Source organism: Labrus mixtus, chromosome 7 (assembly GCF_963584025.1).
Source record: "Labrus mixtus chromosome 7, fLabMix1.1, whole genome shotgun sequence".
NCBI classification, from domain to species: Eukaryota; Metazoa; Chordata; class Actinopteri; order Labriformes; family Labridae; genus Labrus; species Labrus mixtus.
The window spans coordinates 19604835-19623124 of record NC_083618.1 but is presented as its reverse complement, the minus strand read 5'-3'; the positions used below and the strand labels follow the sequence as shown (position 1 = coordinate 19623124).

Genomic DNA, 18290 nt, shown 5'->3' with positions numbered 1-18290 from the left:
TGCGAGAGAACAAGTTCAATTTGACAGCAAAAAGGTGATAGAAATAAATATAGTTTTTTTTAGCGATTGTTTCTTAAAGGATGAATAAGATATGTACTGAATTAAATCAGAAAATGACCTAACTATATCATCAGACATTTAGGAAACATGCTTTGTTGAAGTGCTGATTTCTCTGACATTAAAAATCCCTCTGCATTTTTCTAATAGGCTCGACGACCAGACGTGTGGTAAAACTAGGATAAATATTGGAGATGCTTCTGAAAAAATAATTTTCTTTTGTCATCGTCTGTGACATGACAACCTGCGTTCACATTGACTCTAGAGAGGAGGGGCCGGGGGAGACAGCTCTCTCCAATGCTTTGAATTTGAACTGCAGTGCCCATTTTAAACACTAGGTGTGAGAGTGACATAGGGCTCCTTTAACATTATTTTATATTTACAATTATATTTATCATACAGTAATATTGTTTCAAACTTATCTGCATTAAACATCACAGCTGCAGAAATGTTTTTTTAGATTAACTTCTTTTTCCAATTCTGCATCAAGTGCACTACCTTTTCAGACATGAACATTATTCAAATCTGTACATGTATCTTAGTTATCTATCATCACTCAGAGCTGTTTGTCGTGGATATTATTCGGTCACTCTTCAGGATTTTGTAATCATCCAATGAGGCGGCAAAGATTCTCCATCACTTGTATAAAACTTTGATCTACTCTCAATGGACTGTCAGGAGTTTTCTGATGGAATGAAAATGTTCATGTCATTTATGCCTCTATGTCATTGTTTGTGTACAAAGGAAGACTTAGAAATTCTGTGATGATAAAAAAAAACGTATAATCCGTAGCATTAACTACCACTAAGAGAAATAATCTGTCGTTCCTCAGAATGGCGACATGTTTGGCCCCTTTAAATTTTTTTAAATATTTTTAATCTTATTTGATTCCTGCTCTCTTGTTTTTGATCTCTGGTATTTAGTTTGTTGTGGTGGTTTTGTAAAACTTTGTAAATGTCTTCTTGGTGTGCTATCCATATAAGCGATATAAAGGTTCATACCACACCCACACACATACATGCTTTTTTTATTTTCTTTGTGTATGGTATAGTGTTTGTGTTACTGTGTGATATCAATAAACAATTAAATGAAAAGAATGTATAATGGTGATTGGATGAAAGAGATGGATGGATAGATACGCAGACAGACAGACAAATAGACACTATCTGCACTCGGTGACGCTGTTTGAAGAGGCACAATGGCGGTGTATTGTCACATTGCAAGAATACAATTGAACTGAATCATCTTTGGGCTGCATATCAGTGATATCCTATAAACGGCTGCCCTCAGTCTGGATACTAAAGGAGGGGCGGAGTCTGCACTGGGAGAGTACAGAAAACAAACCCTATGAGAGCCAGGGCCACAGATTAGAAAACACAAAACCGCTAGTAGCAAGACGATCACTGTTCAGACAAGTCATCACGACATGTCTACATGACTGACCAATGGATCTGGGTGCCTTATAGCCATTAAAGACGTCGGTTTGCCAAAGACTGCAGCATATCGTTTGCAGACAGATATGGTAAACAGATATTAAATACTCATTCATCTTTTACTTTCAGGCAAAAATACTTTCCCTGACTTTCAATGACTTCACCCTGAAAGTTTATCTTTTCTCGGAAATAACCCCCCCCAAAAAAGGGTAATGAAATATAATCTCCCTACTACAACATTTGCTCTCCCTGAAATAGAAAATCAATGGTGTTACACCATGTTTTTCAAGAAGAATGTGTTGTTTTGGTTTCACTGACAGTGACGGTCGAGTTTTGATGCCAGCAAGTGCTTTGGGACAAAAATGCAACAACCTACAGTACTGGTATGTGACCTTTTCAGTCACACAAAGCATGGTCACAAGGTCACCCTTCATACTCTGGAGAGAGAGGAAGTGTGTGAAAAGTCAGACTTGGTGCGCGTGTGTGTGTGTGTGCGTGTGCGTGTGCGTGCGTGCGCATGTGCGTGTGTGTGTGTGTGTGTGTGTAGTGTACAGCCACAGCAAATGAACCACTGCTGTCACTCTGGCTGATGTGACCTTTTTCCACCCTTGTTGTTACACTCTGACAGCCCATACATGCCTGCTGTAACGCTTCACTTACACAGCGGCTGTAAAGCCGAGTGAGTGCGAAGGTCAGTGTTGTGTTTACTGATAGCAGCACGCCAGTGACTCTGAACAAGGCCGTGTCACTGCAACACCGAAGATTACTCTTAAAACAACAAGTATCAGGACACGCGTGTTTACACACACACACATCAAATCTCTCCTTGTCCACACTATCAGTGTGTTTGCATTTCCAATGTTTATGTTTATTTGACTAATTCACACATTTTGGGAGCCACTTTAGTTGTGGCATCGGAGCCAAACGAATGATTCAAATAAAGATGAATTAATTTAAAAAACTGTATAGCCTTACGAGGCCTACAGCTGTATATCTACATGGCTGTGAATCAGTGGCATTGTGCCTGTGACTGAAACACAGACCTGCTGATATTAACATCCCTCCCTCTTCAGTGAAACTGCTTGATGAAGGTTAAACCATAGACTGTAAATGTCTAACTATCAGTCAACCTAACAACCGGCTGAGAGCTGGAGCTGAGGCGGGTTTTAAGCCCCTTGACGAACTGTTACATCGTTTCCACCTGTCAATCATGTCAGCTATGCGCCTAACTATGGATAACATGTATTGTTCATTAAATGAACCCACCCCGCAGTGTGTGCCCATGATGACAATAACTAATCAGACCTATTTGGTTTTTTGTACCAGGCAGTAAACATGTTTAATTATACTGTCAAAAACTGCTTATTTGCCAGTCATGTGTATGTGACTTCCGGGGTTCCAGGAGTCAGCCTCAAGTGGACACTCGATGAACTGCAGGATTTTGCACTTCTGCATTGGCTTCATTTTTCAACACCGGAGGTCGCCACTTGGGTTAAACACCTCACGTGTATCTAAAAGTTTTATCAATTTATGTTGATGATCATTGGTGCTTTTTATATTTATTACTTCATAATAGTGAAAAATGAATCAAAACTCTGTGGCACACTGAAAATAACATTAGGCTACTGCATTTTATTGTGAGCGAACAGCGCCTTTCGCCTGTAGCTTCCTCATGTTCGCCCACAACAACCACAGTTGCATACACAGGCTGCTCACATGACCAACCATCACAGTAAACATTATTCCGGGTCACGGCCTCAAATGAAAACTAAAACGTGCAAACATGACATAGGCTATGCATCCACATAGCCCAAATGTATTTTTTGATATATTCTTAGCATTGTTAGCTGCTCATGCTGTACACTAAAGTTATTTTCAGTGTGCCATGGAGTTTTGATTCATTTTTCGTGGTATATTACTGCAACCATGTGCACCTGTGAGGGTCCTGTCGGCCACTTTATAATAGTGTTAATGTGGTTGTACAATATAGCCTCCAGCTTTGATATGCCTATTTTAAGTAGGCCCACGTGGAGAGAAATGGCAAAGGGGGGGGGGGGGGGGGAATTCAACTTGACTGCATGAGTAAACATCTGTGGACAATATGATTTTAAAGCTTCAACTTTCAGGCAACCAATGAAGAGTGTTGTATCACCATCTACTGGGGGTCCTCTGCCATTTCAGCTATGATGTTGCTTTTTCTATCCACACACTGAAGGCCAGAGAGAATAGTTTCTCACACAACACGGCGTTATTTTTGACCATGAAGTTAAACTGACTCTGTGTTTTTGTGTTTATCAACAGGGACTTGGGCTTGTTCTCTGTGAATGATTTGTTGTTGTTGTTGTTGTTGTTGTTGTTTGCTTTTCCCACATAACTCCTCTTCTGGCACTCACTTTAAAGGTGTTAGGCTCACAACGAGAATGCACCAGACCAGTCTTAACATTTCTACTTACTCGTTCGTGTCTAACATGAGCAGCATGTCATCGTGCGAGGTCTTTCCCTTGGGCGTCACTCGGGGGGCCGGCGATTTCCCGCGAAAATGTCGATGACGAGTCGTGACGTGACAAATATGCTACCGTAAATGCCAGTAAAGTGGAGCTGTGAGTCACGCCACTTACCGTAAGTTAATCACATCCATCAATGTGGCACGTTGTACAGAAATAAAAGCTGCAGCCTTTTACTTGTGTGTTTCTTGGCCATTATCGCATTGGTTGACATGGATATAATAGACCCATTCGTAAAACCAGATGGATATAACATAACAGACACAATTCTGTTTTTTTTTGTTGTTTTTTTATATATTTCATGCTTGTTTGCTCTTTAATATTCTTCACAAAAATTGCACCTTCAATCGGTTTCCTGACTCAGAAAAGTAGGTCTAGTCTGTGCTAAGTTCCCAAAATGTCGACTCACGTAGGGCTCCTCCTGTGCCAGACAAAGCAGCTGGTTGTTGTCCAGATTCGGCCCATTAGGAAAAATTACAGTAGCCAATTTAAAGTCATTGCACAGTCAACATTAAGGGGCCACATAGCCCAGAATCGCTTAGTGTGTCTGCTTTAGGTCAATTAAGTCGATTTCGGCGCATCTTAGGCTATATCTATTTGGGATAATGGTGATGCCAGAGGATATTCAAAAACCGTGAAGTCACTGCACTCTCTCAGCTGAGTGTAACACTGCCATCTGTTGTAGCCAAAACAACATTGCAAAGGATTTTTTTTTTTTGTCTTGTCACCACACACATTGCTGCGTGAGTTGTGGATAACAAAACACCACCACGAAATCACCTACTCCTTCATAGGCCACTTGATGAACATTGCTTTAATAGAAGAAAAGGAACACCTAACAGTGCCTCATATGGGGGAAACGCACTTTTACCAGAGCTTCAAGTAAGTGAGTATGGACAACTGAAGACTTGTAAATCAAACGATATGTCTAATAGTTACCAGCATGTTTGACCTGGGACCCATTTAAAATAAAACGAGTTGTTTTTTTTAAATTAATAATTCAATTAAAGTGATTCTCCTTATTGTTAAATCTTTAATTGGAGGATGTGTAAAGACATGTAGGGGGTAAAGTATTCAGCATTCACAAGAAAACGAATTAAACTTGCGCAAAATATATTCATCTCTTGCTGTTCTATGATATATAGGCTATATATATAACTGCATCACTTAACCCCCCCCCCATATTTGCCTCAAAGGGAGCTCTTATATCCCTGCTTTTGCTGTAAAATGCGTCGGCAGGCTGTGCTTTGCATTGTCTGTGATCTTGAAATAGTAATATCCAAGTAATTTTCATAATACTTTAATTGAAAAAAGATGAAAAAATAAATAACAGGACCCTCGGCACGACATCTGGTAGCTGCGTCAAAGTGAGGTAGTTTACGGTAAAACGGCGCTCATTACCATGTGATCTCACCGATGTTTGTAAACATGCGTCAGCCACATGTGATTCTGGCGAAGAGGAAAAGACTCTCCAGACGCCTGGCCAACCAGCGGCTGGGGGAGTGTCAGGGGCGGGGTTACCGTGTTGCGCTATGGAAAATCATTACGGGGATACACTTCGATGAATGTGCGCTCTGAGATTGATAACAACGAGAACAAGGCAGAAACGGGAGCCGGGATGACTGTCGGAGGAGGACCGGCTCTGAGCGGTGCCGGATGGGAAATGGATGAAACTCTGTCGGCGCGGGAGGGACACATGCTTTGGGATAAACACGTAAGTTATTTATGTTTTATAGGGCCACAGCGACATAATGCTGCGTATGTTGCGTAGAGAATACCACTCTGTAATTCATAACAACTCAAGCGCCGAGTTAAAGGTAAGTAAAGAGCGGCAGAGTCGAAAAGAAATGTAAACATTATAGAAAGAAGGAAATTCAAATTCGTGTCTTTTTCGGGCAAACAGGGCACGAGGGCTTTGTTAAGAAAACATAAGTAAACACTTTATATAAATGGAGAGTGTTTCATCACCGACACGACAACAGGTAAATTAAACTGCGTCAGCGCGAGGGACCGTCAAGCCACATGAAGTCCTGTGGGAATTTCCGCTGCCATGGAGGAGCATGCTGTGACGGCATGGCATGGTTTGTTTTGCTCGGGTTCAAACTTGACTCGTGTCTGAATTTCACGTCAAGATATGGATGTAAACAAAGCGTGGAGTCGGCGGGCATGGCGTGTGAAGGAAGAGCTCGGAATAGGATGCTGCGCAAGAGATGGTCAGTGCGTAATCCTGTTGTGGGAGAGGACGATATTACGCAGTTCATACTGGCACGATCATTTGACACCTCGTGTTTTTAACTAGGGTTCTTAGACATATTCAACTCTTTTAAACATGCAGGAGACAGACACTTTTCCCAAACATGGTCACACATTCAAGCACGGGATGTTCTTGTGCTTGCCATCTCACAGGACAACAAAACTTCAAATTGAAGTGAGCAACACAAAAGTGACGCAGCTTGTTTTATTTTGAAGATGTCAGACAACATTTGCTGCGTCACAGAGATCCCGGGAGGTCTTTAATAGTAATCTGGCTTTTTAGTGCGCACTTGATATGATGAAAACAAGTTATATTTCCCAACTATAGATGGCGCTGTTGAGTAAGAACATACTTGCCCTGTATTATCATCTGCGAAGGGATGTTTACAAACAGATAACTCCTCATTTTACTCTCTATCTCTTTGCTCTTTTTTCTCCTATTTTTCTGTCTTCTTGTTATGAAAGTAAATAACACAAATCCATGCGCTAACTAAGCGGTAGTTCTGAACTCTTATCTCTAACTCTTGTTGCCGCGTGACGTCCATCCTGCATATTTGTTTCCCTTTACTAGAGCTTGTAATGCACACCTGCGAAAGAACAAAGGGACCCTGACACGCCTGATGTGACGTCACAGTGGTAGATGACTCCTAGTATTCTCCTTAAGACCCTATGCGAAGGGAGTCGTGGAGCCTCCTGCCGCTTACCTGCCAGAGGGTCGGCAGACGAGAGATGAAAATGAAAATGACACAATTCTTGTAAAGTGGATTTGTTCAGTCAGTGGGTGAATCAGCAATCGGCCTCTCGAATTGCTAAACCACTGGTAGGGAATTGGAGAGAGAGAGAGAGAGGAGAAGGGGAGGGGAGAGAAGGAGAGCTTTAGAGCTTTAATTATATGTACTGAATAGAAACTTGACTCCTGAGGGAAAGTCACTATGGTAGTTTTGAAACAAACAGGTAAAGGTCACCAGAGTAATCATCACAAGCCTACTACTCAAAGCAAACCTTAATGGAGAACATCCCGTGTGCAAGTTTGGACTAAAGTGAAATGACAAATAACCCCGAACTTACTCATCAGAATATTTTTTATTTACAGCCGGTGTCGTGTCCTGTGCAGTCGTAATGTTTACCGACTCTTCTGAGGCCGAACTCTAGTACAAGTGACCCACTTTCACAGACAAGGAAACGTGACCTCAATAGTTATTATGCTGTTCTTTCAGGGAGGGGCGCTGCCTCTCAAGCCAAACTAACATAAAGGCCGAGTACAAGTGGGCTAAATGTGCTCAAGCTAGTTTTATCCAGAGATATTTTAAAATGAAGCTGTTATTGAATGCTGAAAAAAATTGATCATTGTTTTTTTTTCAGCTGGAGCAAATGCTATTCAGCAGACGTTGCGGACAACAAAATGCAGCAAAACCAGCACTTTTGAGAGACTCCTGAGGGGAACGAAGTGCGACTCCACTGACGGATGTGTTCACAGCAGGTGGAGCAGCGTCACCTGTAGCCCACACGCAGCAGAGTTCAGAGGAGACGGTGAGCGCCCCACTGCCTTTTAAAAACCGATCCATCCTACACACACATTATATAGAACAGCAGGTGGTACGGAGCCAAGAGATGACAGTGCTAAAATTAAACCCGGAGCACTGCTGGCTTCGTCGCGAGTTGATGATGATGATGATGTATTAATAGACGAGTGTTAGGGAGCGTTCATTCGCAGGTGTCGTTAGCAGCAGCCAGGCTCAGAGCGGGCTGAAAAACAGGCAGAGAAAAAGAAAACCTGGAAGCAACTGTGCTGAGACACAGGAGGTACATGACTTCACTTTTATAATTAATGGCATTAATTGTTCAGTGTGCAAAGGTACTCATTAATTAATATCTCTAAATAGGCCTTCGAGAGAGGAAGAATAATGGGGGGACATTTTTGAGAAAGCTTAAGTGTTTCCTTCCAGATTGACTGCAAATCAATACCATCTTCTTTTAAACCTTATCTTCACTGTTCAAGCCCCCTTTTGAAATCTTTAGATATTCAGCCCATAAAGCCAAACCTGCGATCAGCGAGACATCTTATTTTTCCTCGACAAGCAGAGCAGGAACCAGAAGAGGGGGACAAAGTGTTAATCTGCTCTTCTCTCTGCAGCCTCACTGTTTTTTTTTTTCTCCAAAGGATCATGTTTATTCCATCTCAAATATCCAAACATTTCGCAATTTGTTGCTCCGAAGAAAAAGATGATGCAATGTAGAAGGAGATATGTAAGCTCTTACATAATCCAAACATAATGGTACTTTGGGTACTCACTGTCCTAAAGAAGCAGGAAGTGAAGTCTGTGTTACCTTTGGCTTTGATTGGTGCAGTGGAATTTGTGATTCCTCTAAAATGCCAATTACTTGTATAACTACTATAGTACTAGTGCTGCAGGTCATCACGGCTCATACATGTATGTTCAAACATATTACTTTTTTATACGGTATATATACAAATAATTAATATTTCAATTTTAAACAATATTCTGACAAATTTGAGCAAAGTCACTGTCTTTTTTCTGTGATTCCACAAATGTTGAGAGGTGGTTTTTAAAGACACATTACCTCGATGAGTTTGCCCCTCTCACTCCTGATAAATTAGGACCTCTAATCTGTAAGAGGATTAACCACCTTCCCTATTCGCACGTGCACACACACACACACAACCCTGCCCCCCTCCACTGTTACACACACAGACTGTCATACTCATACAGGCATTCAGTGTTTCTTTAACCTCACCTACTTTAACGTGATTGTGGGAGGAGCTTATTGGCCATGCTTTATTTAGGATTTTATTTAGGACACAGGTGAGCAAGGGGTGTTTGTAGAGCACAGTTGGCAGCAGGAAAAAAGGGTGTTTGATCGTTAGCATGGTACACGTTAAGCTAACTTAGTTTTTCCACTGATGTCAAACTCCGGTCGGGAACTTGCTGTTATTGTCGTAATTCATAGTTCTGGGTTGTCGCCAAAGTTGTGTAATCGTTGCAATTCTCACAGTTGTTATAATATAACTGTGTTTTTGGCCGATCAGATAATGAAAACACAAATATTTGTAGTAACATGGCTCCACATTTCTAAGCAAAACAACATCATTAGTAACTCATTAGCTACAATCAGACAAACGCTAATGTCACCCCCTTCTTAGCTAACATCACCGTTAGCTTGAATTTCCAGTTATATACGATAACATACTCCAACTTTAGCATTAGCATACAGCCACTTTATAGCAAACATTACTGTTAGCTAGAATAGATACCTTTCAAGTTCTATCATCTAACATTGTCAAACCATAGATAATTAGCTACCACGTGTCTTTACAACTTTAAATATTGTGTGAAATACCTCCAGATTGTCATAGTTTATTGTGTTTTCAGTTGCTCATTATCTTTGAAATTAAAACGCTACGACGGAGTTCTTTAGTTGTAAGAGGTGGTATCAATACGACAATATATCGTCGTCCTGACTCGTTTGGTAAAGTTACTATATCACTGGTTCTGAGTATCGATGTTTGAATAAAAAAGGCGATCTAAAAGGATTTCTAAACTAATTTGACTCATCTTGTCACTACGTCATGATTTCTCATAGTGACGCTCATGACATGAGTTAGGCTAATGTGAAAAGACTGCAGGATATGTCAAACAGATGTGAACAGATGTTAAGAGGTGAAGCAAAATAAGAGAGGAAACTGTCAACAAATTGCAGTGAATAATTACTTTGTTTACGCATTTTGCTTTTTAAGGGGATTTAATTTTCAGTGAATCAGATTTCATGATTTTTATATTAACTATTGCAGAATGCCGGTTTAGTTATCTCTATTGTGAGCAACTTATTGCGTATCGTATCGTGAGTTACCCTGAGATTTCCCGGAGGACAAAACTATGACATCATAACGTCGATTGAGCCTCCTACTGTGAGCACGACAGGAGAAAATAACCACATCAGTTATGTATCAAGAGAGTTAATTTCCCCCTTGGAAATGATAAGATTACATAACATAAAGTAAATGTGATAATCATAAAAAGGCCCAGGCTCAGTGGTTCTCTCTGTGACACAGTTTCTCCTCTTAACATCTGCTCTGCCCGATGCACAGCGGGATCTGCTAATCTCATTGTTGTAAACAAAAGGGATGTTTTCTTTTTTAGAACGCTCTTTAATTAGAAACAGATAGTTTAGATAGAGATTTGTTACTGACGACGCAAACGGTTTGACATAGATTTAAGAAAATATATTTATAGCTCAGAATGAGTTTATATCTGGTTTTAAAAAGTCGTTATTTCAATGATTTTGGTTTTAAAGTTAGCTGATGTGCTTTTAAGTAGTAGTAGACGGTCAGGTGTCCTGGCAGAGATAACTCATTGGTGCAGAAATCAGTGTCAGCACACCGAACAGTCGGCAGAAGGGCTTTTAGGGATAAAAACAAAGAGAGCTAGAGATCACAAATGTTAATGTTACATGGAGGAGATGGATGAAAGCAGTGACTCAGCCTTCGTCTGCCTGAGACACGCTCAGCGTTGACTCTTCTTCAATGTAAACATTGTGAGTGTTTGTCCAAATCAAGGATGTAAAGTCAGAGTTCATTTCACTAAAGCAATTATAGCCGTGATACATGCACATACACATCGACTTACCAGAGGTGACAGTGTCACCAACCAGTACAACAACTACTCCTGTTTTGGAAGCGCTGACACTTAACTAGCAGTGAGAGGATTAGGCAGTGACACACAGGGAAATTGTCCCCGAAAGACACATGAAGGTTTTGGATTAGTTGCTACGTCACCTTTTCCCATCAACAGGACGACAGCCTCTGCCATACGAGGGAGATAAAGCCGGCCTTTTACTGCCAGAACTACAAATAGAATCGGGGGAGTTTTCCACATTAATTGCCTTTCTGTCATTTGTTTTTTAATTGAATAGCAGGGGGAATAGTGACAGTAGAGAAAGTTACAAATGAGCTCTCTTAAGACATTCAGTGGACAACGGGGGGGGGGGGGGTTCGCACTAATGAGTCTTTACCTATTTCGGATCTAGTTTTCTATCCTGCAGTTCCCCCTCTTGGACCAGGAGCAGGACTGGGAGGCCTGAGGCAGAACCAGGACAGGCACAGTATCCTATTGTGCATTTCAAAGAAGTCCACAGGGAGCGGCAGAGGTTTATTTTTTTTGATACGTAGATTGTTTTTGGTGGGGTACCTCTCTGGTGCCAGTCTGTTTCATGTTCTTTCTTAAAATGGGATGTCGGACACCTGATGCACTTCTCAATGCAGTGTCATTCTACGAAGAGCCGACCATGACTCAGTATTTCATCTTAGTAGCGTCGTGGCGTAGTTTCAGAAAATAGTCAGCGTCTTTTTTTTTTCCCCTGGTTCTTTTTCTGTCCATCTCTCTCTTTGGAAAGATCGACAGCTGCAGGTTTTAAATGACAGGAGTAACAGGTCAGATGTAGGCTGTTTGAATAAAATCAAATGTATCAATCTATCAGTTATGTTTGTAATAAAAACTACAGAGCAAAGTATTGCAATATTTGTAATGGCAGTATCCACAGACACCCAGTGTTACCTATTAGAACACAAGATACACATCATATTTTAATGATCAATTCAACTTTTGGTACGAGAACGACAAAAACACTTGCTCTTAAAGTCCACTAGATGGTGCTGTGGGTTTTCATGGTGAGGCCAGCAGTAGTTGTAGGAAGTAGGTTAAAACAAAGACGAAGGATGTTTGATTCTTTTGAACCCGTTTCCGAATCTGGTTGACAATATGATGATTTATTCAAAAGATTTATTTTGGGGCTTTTTGTCTTTATTAGATAGGACAGTGGATAGAGTAGGGAACAGGACATAGACTGGGGAATGAGATGCAGGAAAGGCGCCACAGGCCGGAGTTGAACCTTGGAGGACTTCATCCTCCTAAATGGGGCGTGACCTGACCCCATACCATCTGCGCCCCTATAGTAATCCTTTTGGGACTTTATTTGTAGATGAAACAGGTTATTGAATTGCACTGCATGTTATCAACATACTCAGCATATCTCTAAATGTTTCAAATCAAAGTTGTATGGTATCGAAGCACATTTAAGAAAAAATATATGGTTTGTTTTTCTCAACAATGAAAATATCGGTACCTCAAAATCCCAAAAGAAGCTCTCATTTAGTCCAATTAAGGAAGCAGACAAGCGCTGACTGTTGATCTCAGTTTGTTTGGGTTTGGGTTCGAGACATTTGGAGACATTTGTGTCTTTTAGTAACATAGATAGTCTTGTGTAGTTGTTTAGACCTAAAGCCCATTCTAGTCTGCTTGAAGTCGCAAGTTGTGAACTCAATATGCTTCCATAGTATGGTAACCATGGTAACTTGGTAATATTTTATCGTCATGTCTGTGTTGATTTAACCTGTTTGTAGTACATGTTAGTTTTTGATTTAAAGTGTGTGTGATAAAGACAGATGCACGGTACTCACACATGAAATAACTAAAAGTTGAATTAATTTTATCGAACTGTCTTTTTTTGTCATTTCAGCACCACGTCTGTATGTGAAAGATGAGTTTCAATCAAGCTGCAGAGGTTTCCACAGGTACAGAGAGGGTTTAGTGTTTTAAGTCTCAAACAGCTGTGAGAGAAAACGTACTTTCCTCTTTAAATACAGACACAACAGAGAGAAATAGATTAGGTTGTTCAGCTGAATTCTTTTTCAAGCTGTCCTTGCTTTTGATCTATTGAAATCACGTAGATGACAGATCAGCGTCCTCTTGAGATATGACCATCATTAAAAAATCAAAGCGGTGAATAAATTGGCAACACTCTGGAAAAGAAGGTCTGACTAATGTGAAATTAAATAAATCTAGACTTCATTATATTCTTTCACACTGACACACATTTAACCCGCTCTTTCGTTGAAATGTGTCAGTTTGTCAAAACACATTAACATGTTAATTAATGTTGTTTTAATGATCCCATGCTGGAACTGTGAGTCGGGCAGGGTCCCAAGTGGAAAGTGACGACAGTGATGTTTTTCTTTCTCATTGCAGAAGCGGACATGGCTTCCAAATGTGGTTTGTCTAAAGGCGTCCTCCCCAGGGAACTGGTTTCAGATGGTGTCTTAGAGTATAAAATCCCATCTAGCACCATTTGAAATCGGTGTTCTTGAGTGGGAACAGACTCCAGGAGGGACGACAGAAACAACCTCAAGTTAATGTAAAGTTTGGGATTTCTGTTTGATGGCGTTTATTCATAAGTCTTTCAAGGTCTAGTCAAGATTTGTGACCCCTTCAACTGTAAACCAGTCCAGGATTGTAGAAAACAAACAAAACAAGATATCCACTGATGATGGAAATGCAGATTGCTTCTCTCAGTCGGTTCTCTCTGCAGCCGATGTCCCAGAGATTAGAAGAAAAAGAAGAGTGGGATAAGTGCGCCTGTCTGACCCCCTCTCATCAAGGCTGACCGTTTTCCTCTGGTGTTCAGAGTTTCCATCATGTCTAGCACCATTTGAAATCGGTTACAATGCGGAGGGAATATCAACAAGTCTTCAGCTCCGGCACTGACCTAACGAGTCCTGAAAACCACCACAAGATGGCAGCAATGCAATTCACACCATCATCTGAGGGAAAAACGAGCCAGAAAGGATCATTGATGAGACGAAAAAAGGAAACCCGAAGCATGAGTTGTTGAGCTGTTGTCTTTTTTTCTTTCTTTTTTTTTTTTTTAAGAGTCTAGTTTCTGCTTTAACCTTGTGACCATCACTCAACCGTGCTGTGTTGGATTTTCTGCTACAAACTTCTTCTCCTGTACTTGAGATGATAAATCAATGGATTATCTGCTTCAGTGCTTCAGTGGTTGAACGGTTGAGTGCCCGCTCGGTGCAGCAGTCTCAAAAGTGCGGGTGTTGTTCCTCTTGGATTAAATCAGTATATAAGCCTCATTCTAGCATCATATTCAAAACATAAGGACATATGACTCTGGCCAAGAATAAACTACTAAAACAACCACTGAAGCCAAATGTGAACTTCTTTCTGAAACAAGATAGTGAAGAAAAAACTTGTTGAAGTCTTTGTGTGTCCTTCAAAGTGACAGTCACACAGTTTTCTGATTTTAAATTAGGACCTTTGACAAGCGGGAACTTCATAAATAGTTCCTACATAAATAATAGTATAAAAACAGGTAGTTCTCACCAAGTATTCTGATTGGTTAAGAGGCATACAATGAGTTCTGAGACTTTTCACTATATGTATCACTCCACCTCAGCCAGATGTTCTGAGTACTGTTTTTTTGTTTTGTTTTTTAAGATTTATTTTTGGGTTTTTTTTGCCTTTAATTGAGAGATAGGACAGTGGATAAAGCTGGGACTCGGAGAGAGAGTGGGGAATGACATGTGGAAAAGGAGCCACAGGCTGGATTTGAGCCTGGGCCGCCCGCTTGAAGGACTACAGCCTCCATACATGTGCGCGCACTAACCACTGCGCCACCAGCGCCCTACGTTCTGAGTACTGTTGATAAACACAACAGCACACAGAGTTAGTCCTGATGAATCAGGATCTCTGGATCATTCTGGCTGCACAACCACAACATGCAAATAAATGTACATAAAACAAAGCTGCTTCTAGGTGGTAACCATGCATACAAATCAAGTGGCAAGAATGCAGGGAGAATGTTTTGGTTGCTTGGTAACAGGTCAGTTTCAGTTGATGGAGCAAAAATGATGATTTGTGTTTATGTATGTTTTCTGTTGTTAGCTTTGTGCAGAATCACGGCTGTGATTTATTCAATGCTACATAACTCTCTATCTCGTGATGCTTAAATGTATAAAGGCATTATGACTAGGCTTCACCCGATATTAAAAAAAACAGAAACATTATGTTATATGAAAAAAATGAAGATGACTTATAAATGGAGTTTTAGAAAACACAGATAAGAAAATAATTAAGTTACCTCTACAGTCTAGAGGCATGGTCAGTAGGAGCTGGGTTAAATGACATTTCTTTACACAACTCAAAAAACTTGTTTGATACAAAGCTGTACAGTGTTATATTGATTAAATGAAGCACATTCAAGGACGCCTGATAGCCTAGTGGTTAATAATAAATGTATTCGTCTAGCATCTTTAAAAACAAGGGTTTACAAAGTGCTTTGACACATGCTGGAGCATAACAAAACCTAAGAACCCAAACAACAACAAAACACCACAACAACAACAACAACAACAAACACAGAGCAACCCACGGATGAGACACCCAACCAACAACAACAAAACCCCAACAGTAAAAGAACCTAAACAAAAACCTGACCATCATCAGAACCCGAACATCATCAGCAACATAGTAGCTCATAAAAACTCAGGCAAGGCAGGTTGAGACCAAGAGCACTGAAGATGTAAGAAGATAAGTAAGCAATTTAAAGACAGAAATAATCAGAAGTGGCTAGAAGCTATAAAAGAGATAAAGAGTTCTTTTAAAGGAGATTTTAAAAAGGTTGTGTAGTCCCCATCACAGCGACCGTGGGTTCGATGCCGACCTCAGCCCTTTGCTGCATGTCATCCACCTCTCTCTCCTCCCAACATTTCATCTCTCTCCTATCAAATAAAGGCCAAAACAGCCCAAAATACCTTGAAAAATATGAATGATAATAATGAAGCACATTTGGCTCGACCCTGCACGTGCTAATTCATCTTTTTATAGAATTTTGACCAATAGATAAATAATGTGTAATTGTATAGGCCTAAGTGGGTCATATATTATTTCAGACTTTCATGTCACCTCTGCTCAGTTACAATAGGAGACAGCGTTACACCCTCCCTGTCACATACAGCTTCAGAGTCAATTCTTCAGAGGCTTAACTCTTTAAGGGAAATTTAATTATAGCATGTCATCTCTTAATACGTGCCCGTCTGCTGATCTCATGTTTCATTACATGAAGAGCGGACAGGAAATCAGAGTCGATATTAGCACCCCCCAAAAAAAATCTCTGGAGTGTCGGGCATGTTACCCTGCACACGTCTGAGGGCTGACAGAATCATTAGCACGGATTGTCTTTTTGAATCAATGAGTGAGAGTCTTCATTTAAATGAATGAATGATAAACACTCCTGAGGTTAATACTGACCACTTATTAGCCTATGGCATGTCAAATATTTTTTAAAGAATAAATAAATAATCAGTTGCCAGTTTAAAGGGAGAATATGTGACATTTTACACATAAATACAGCAGATCAAGTATATAATGTCTCTCTGAGTCATTACCAGCCATGTTTTATATGGATGCTAAGTCTTAGCATCTTCCTGATCTACTTTCTTTTCCTGATCTTTATTCAACATTTTCACTCGGTAACTGCAGGCTAGTGTCGTCTATCATAGCGCTCTGATGACCCCCCTCTACCTGCTGACCCTCTCAAACAGACGGTCAAGTGTTGAGCTTAAAGTCAAAGCTCAATTCAAAAGGCTTCAAATGGCACACTGCTAAAGGAGCGTCAGCCTCCTGCAGCATGACCTTATTTCTATCTCTGGTGTAAGCAAGAAGCCAGGCTGACAACACGGTGAGGAAGTATTCATAGCAGAGCGTGTTGCTATATCAACAAACAAACACAAACGTGTCTATTTGTCTGTCTGTTTCATATTGTTTCACTTGTCACAGTGTGACTCATTAGGAGTGTCTCTTTTGAAGATGACATCATCAGGCAGTAGCTTCATCGGTTTCGTCAGAGCAGACCCGCGCCCTGCTCTGACGTGCTGTGTGAGCCAGCTTCCCTGTGATGTGGTGAGTGTGACCGCTGGTGTTTCTGGTTGCGTAACATAGTCCGGATTTCCTCTGAGATCAGCAGATTTTGGAGGAAGACTTATAATTATAACTTCAGATCGGTCGTAACACACATGAAGATCTGAAGCACTGTAAAATATATTTTTTGAAGTTCACTTGTGATGACCTCAATAGTACATTTAAACAGACTAAATATGACAACTTAATTAAAATAATAAATTACATGAAGAAAACACATAAGCAGGAATTCACATAGAAACCGATATATTCAAGAAATGAAGAGTTTGTCAGGATTTAAAATGGACCTCTATGTTCAATGAATGAAAGGCACAACTGTTGAGAATCTTGACTGTTATAAGTTCATTGACAAAAACGTGAATCATGACCAGAACACAAACACAATCTGCAAAAAAGGGCCTGCAGAGACTCTACTTTCTGCACAGACTGAATACTTTCATCTGGACAAGACACTGATGTATTTATTCTACAGATGTTTTTTTTGAGTCCATTTTAACCATTTGTTTTATCTCCAGTATCGTTTAAACATCCAGTGAAATAATTGACACTCAGCAGATTTCCTTTTCAGATATCTGGAACTGACAAATTGTGAGGTCAATCTTGGCCCAGCTCTGACCCTCCGCTCTTGGAGGAATATGTTCTTCTCCCCTCTGGTCAGAGGTACAGGCTGCCCAGGTCTAACAGCAACAGATTTCTGTATGTTCGTAATGCAATTAATGCAATATCTTCTTTACACTTTGACTGCACTTTCAAGCAGCACTTCTTAGGTATTTTTCGGACCAAACACTTCTGGGGACTTTTTTAAAGAGGAACTATCCACTAGAGAGTTCCCTGAGAACTACACATCATGTCAACTTTTTCTTTGTCTGTATTCACACGGCTATGGTACCTACGCCGAAGCAGGAGCTAAACAGGTTCCTCTAAACAGGGTTCAAGGAACTAGAATAGTTCAAAGCTCATGCAGTGTGGAATGAATAAAAAAGAAGGAGGGTTCCAACAGTTCCTAGAACCATGAAAAAGTTCCTGCGGTACGAAAACACCTATTGCTACCATTCCAGTGATATGTTTAACGAACAGTCACATTTTCTATTCATGTTCGTATTACATCAGGTTGTGCTGCACTGCCCTATGTCGTTTTATTTGTTGTGTTTTAACTCCCTGGTGTAAATCAAATCTCCCTTGCAGGGACAATAAAGGACTGAACTGAAGACTTTGGAACTTTAAAAAAAATGCACAATGTACTGATTCTGATCAAATCAAAA

General features: G+C 40.4%; 1 long non-coding RNA gene across 1 annotated transcript; it reads left to right on the top strand.

Annotated features, from left to right (window-relative positions):
- The first annotated feature begins 5536 nt into the window (after positions 1-5536).
- Positions 5537-12803, top strand: LOC132976888 (uncharacterized). Its single transcript, XR_009673746.1, has 3 exons — positions 5537-5708; positions 7610-7777; positions 12782-12803. It is a non-coding gene; the product is annotated as an uncharacterized LOC132976888 (long non-coding RNA).
- Positions 12804-18290: the final 5487 nt, after the last annotated feature.